General features: G+C 38.6%; 1 protein-coding gene and 1 pseudogene across 4 annotated transcripts in view; both read right to left on the bottom strand.

Annotated features, from left to right (window-relative positions):
- Positions 1-4,522, bottom strand: part of LOC105300775 (disks large homolog 2) — a 277,157-nt gene that overhangs the window by 157,176 nt on the left and 115,459 nt on the right. The gene's annotated exons all lie outside the window — the stretch shown is intronic.
- LOC111747340 lies at positions 2,502-2,620 on the bottom strand (annotated as a pseudogene).

Consider the following 4,522-nt stretch of genomic DNA (forward strand, 5'->3'; position numbering starts at 1 on the left):
TGTTCTTGTCACTTAGAGAATTACCAGGATTTTAAAAGCTCTGTGCCAGAAACTTGGGGAAGAGACCAATATATATTTTTCTATTATCTCACACCCCAATGGGAACTGGGTGTATGCTTTTCCAGCTCTGCTAAGTCATTTTCCACCCGTCTTCTTTCCAGTTTCCAAAATTTGTTCATATTTTGTACATGTGTTGTCAAGACTCACTTCTTTTTTGATCTTGCAGTTTTATGTGTGTTACATACTGCTGAGTTGGCTCCAAAGCCAACTGACTCTATTAATGATTGATGTTCACAATATCCTATCCTCAATAGCTCTGCTCAGCTCACGTAGACTCATGCCTATTTTTTTTTTTTTATGAAATCAATCCATCTCATATTTGGTCTTCTTATTTTCCTGTTGCCTTCTATTTTTCTCAGCATTATTGCTTTTTTTACAAAGAACCGACTTCTTGTGATGTGCCCAAAGCAGGACAGTTTCGGTTTTGTCATTTTTTACCTCCAGTGATGTTTCAGGTTGAATTTGCTCTAGGACCTACTTGTTCATCTTTTTGGTGGTCCAAGGTATCCATACAGCTCTCCTCCAACACCGTATTTCAAATTAATCAATTTTTTTTCCCTATCAGCCTTCATCACTATCCAACTTTCATATTTGTACGTAGTAATCGGGACTATGAGGGTGTGGATGATCTTAGCCCTGGTCTCCAATGAAACATCTTTGCGCTTGATGATCTTTCCTAATTCTTCCACTGTTACCCTTTTGAGTCTCATTCAGCCTTCTCTTATGTCTTAGCTGCAGTCTGCATTTGCATTAATGAATGAACCGAGGCAAGCAAAATCTTTTACCGATGTCAATGTTTAATTGTCTATGTTAAAGTTGTGTATTTCTTCTGTAGTCATATCTTTTGTCTTCTTGATATTCAAATAGTTTCCTATAGGCAAAGGTGTCAGACAAGAGTACACTTTATCTTACAGATTTATACCTGTTAAATTCCTTAATTATTACTTTGGTGGAGTTTTAGAAGAGAACAGAAATATATGCAGGAATTCAGACTGCCATGTTTAACAGGAAACTAAACATTTATATTTAACTCTATTAAATTTAATATTGGCACTTTCTTTCCATCAGTTTATCTTGTCAAGATTATATGGACTCCAGCATTTTCTGTATCTCCAATTCTTGCAACATCTGCAAAAAGTAGAGACCTCAAGAAGAGATAAGCTCAGATTCATTTATTTTCATCTCTTTTGTTCAGTTATTACATTTTTTTATCTTTCCAGATTGACATAGAAATATTACATGAATCCATTTATTTATTTGTTTAAAAAGTGTGCTAAGGATAGGAATAAAGGCTTAAACAATCTAATCTTTATCTTCACAGAACTCACTATTAGGGGATGTAGGCAAGGTAATAAACAATACAAAGAAGCTTGTTACAGACCTAAACAAGGGGCTGTATCAGTACAGAGGAGAGGTATCCAACTCAGTTTAAGAGGATGGTGTTATGAGAGGAGGTAACACCCAGACTCAATCCTAGAGGATGAGGAAGCAATGGGCAGGCAAAGAAGACCAAATGTAGGGGTGCTGGAAGGCAGGTCAAGACAAAGAAAGCAGCTGTGTAAAGGCAAATGATCATGCCTCTTCTGCCTCTGAAGAGAAGAAATTTCTCTCAATCAATAGAAAGTACAGGACCATGGGAAATAAGTTACCTTTTGATGGTGTAACTTGATGTTAATGTCCTTCCAGGAGACAATGGAAAACAGCCCACTTATAATGAGCTCATTGGCTTTTGAGTCACCAAGTAAAACTGAGGTATCACCAACCCTTGGCTGAGTGAGAAACTTGTCAATAGAACTCCTGTATTAGGGACAAAAGAGCTTTGAAAAGTATAAAAGCATTCTGTGAGTATACGGGATTATTATTATTGCTACCACATTGCCAGCCACCACTGTCCCCAGCACTGAGGCATCCTCTACAATTTATAAAAGGAAGCACCTTTTCTGTGGATTGTACCAGTGGCAATTTTTTAACTATTTTACTATAGTTTTGCAAGATGTCTATATTAGGGGTGATGGGATGAAAGATGAACAGGACTTCTTTGTACATTTCTTTGCAACTTCATTTACAACTTTTAAAAGTTAAAGAAAGAAGAATAGGAGTTGGAGGAGGAGGAGGAAGAGGAAGAAGAATAAGAAACTTAACAAGACCAAAAATAAAGAGCTCCGTTTTATCTGCATCTCTATTTAAGGCTGTAAAGAATTTAACTCAGTGTAGGATACTAGAAAATAAAACCCAGTTAAGATGGTGTCATGGGCCTGGCAAAAGGGTAGATTAGAGGCCTGGCACAACTCTGGGGTTCAGTGGAAGGAGGCTAAGAAGAAAAGTAAAGCGTCAGCCTCAGCATGGAAAGCATATATATTTTTAGACAAGGCAAGCCTTGGTTGACCTCACAGATTACAAGGACCTTGTCAGCTTATAATCCCTTATTTTTTTATTGTTTACACCTACAGCACCTGGTCTTCCTAGGTGGTCTCCCATCCAAGTACTAACCAGGCCCGACCCTGCTTAGCTTCCAAGATCAGATGGTATCGGGCTTGTTCAGGGTAACATGGCCATAGACTGTGGTAACCATTTTTAAATGCACTCTGGATAGTTAGCATTTGATCAAACTCCACTGTGAAGCAAGTTGCTTTTCTTGTTGGACGTTCTATTTCTTAGTTCACTATCTGGCCCAATTTCTAGTGAACCCAACATGTGTCACCAACATTTAGCTTCTCAAGCTTCTTCTATTCCTCCCCGTGCTAGAAGGTAGGTGGTTAAGAAATTTGAAAGCACGGTCAGGAAAGCAGTCTTAAAATCATACACAATGAATAATGCCATCATTAATGACTCAGGGTATAAGGAACCTGTGGAGTGAAAAATTGTTTTTATGCAAAAGAGTATCTGGATATTTGGACAAAACTGAAGAGATGAAGCAGAAATAACCAGTATAAACTTACCTAGCAAGAACTTCGATTCTGGTTTTTCTGAGAATCAGTTTGTATGCAGATCATTTTCCCTCATATCCAATTTCCACACTTCTTCTCCTGCTCTGTTTTAGACTATTAGGGCTGACTTCATGCAAATCACATTTCCTAGGCTCCCTTGAAAAATGACTTCCAGCTAGCTTCAGCCAATGGGAGATACTGACAGGAGCTTGGAGGGTAGAAGGGTATTTCTCCCTTCTCTCTCTTTCAGGTGGCATTTCAGGAGTGTTAGTTTTACCCCCATGATTTTTAAAGATATCATTTAATTTTCAGGTTTCCATTAGCATAGACTTGAAGGTTTCTCAGTGTGATCTTGCACTGGCTTCCTTTTCATAGAGAAGAGTTTTCTGACTTCATTTAAACATGTTAGGGGTTTGCTGAAGAACACATTATTTGGCCCAGGGATCATGACATTGTTAAAGAAGGCAGACTAGGACAAGAGTAAGTTAACACGGCCATTCTAACAACCATCAAATAAACACACTCAACAGGTAGCACCAGTGCAAGAAGGCTTGAATATAATGCTCACAGTAGGATAAATAATGGCTCCCCCCAAATATACTTGTACTAATCTACAGAACCTGCGAATGTTATATTACATGGCAAAAGGGACTTTGAAGGTGTCCTGAGATGGGGAGATTATCCTGGATTATCTGATGAGCCTTGAATGTAATCACAAGGGTCCACCTTAAGAGGTAGGCAAGGTCAAAGAAAGAAATAAGAGATGAGACAATGAAAGCAAGACGTTGGAGTGATGTGAGAAAGAGATCACAAGTCAAGAATGTGGGTGGCTTTTAGAAGCCAGAAAAGGCAAGGAAATGGATTTTCTACAGTCTCCAGAGGGAACCAGCCCTGCTGACACTTTGGCTTAAGCCTAGTGAAACATTTCAGATTTCAGGTCTCCAGAACTGTATCAGAATAAATTTGTGTTTTTTTTAAGCCACTAAATTTGTGGTAGTATGTCATAGCAGCAATAGGAAACTAATACAGTGCTCTGAATATGAACAGATCCCTCTTCCTTTAAAAATTCCATATCTTCTTGGCTATTAGTAAAATCCATATATGAATTCTAACCTGCTATAAAATGATTTTTAAGTATATAGAATTCTCTTGCCTCAAATATCACAGTAGATGTCATGATGTACCTCTCAGATCTCCCTTCAAGACTGAAGCAATTACTCCCCTAGATGCCCCTAGATGAACAAAGTGGCATCACCCTAAGTCATTCCTCCTTTCTAGGGACAGCCTGCATGTAGTGACAAGTCAGTGAAGGATGTAAAGGCTCAGGCCCTTTATCCCAACTCCGGACAACTCTAAAGGGCCTTCAGCAGTCTTTGTTGAAATTGTATCAGCATCAAACTTTTCCTTTTGCCCAAACCTACCCTTTTCCTCTGCATTTTGATTCTGGAGCAGCCCCCAATAAATTTCCCATCTGTCAATCTTCATTTGAGTCTGCTTTCTTAGGAACACAACTGGAAAAGTTGATTGATCTATAT

The sequence above is a fragment of the Pteropus vampyrus genome, unplaced genomic scaffold (assembly GCF_000151845.1).
Source record: "Pteropus vampyrus isolate Shadow unplaced genomic scaffold, Pvam_2.0 Scaffold218, whole genome shotgun sequence".
NCBI classification, from domain to species: domain Eukaryota; kingdom Metazoa; phylum Chordata; class Mammalia; order Chiroptera; family Pteropodidae; genus Pteropus; species Pteropus vampyrus.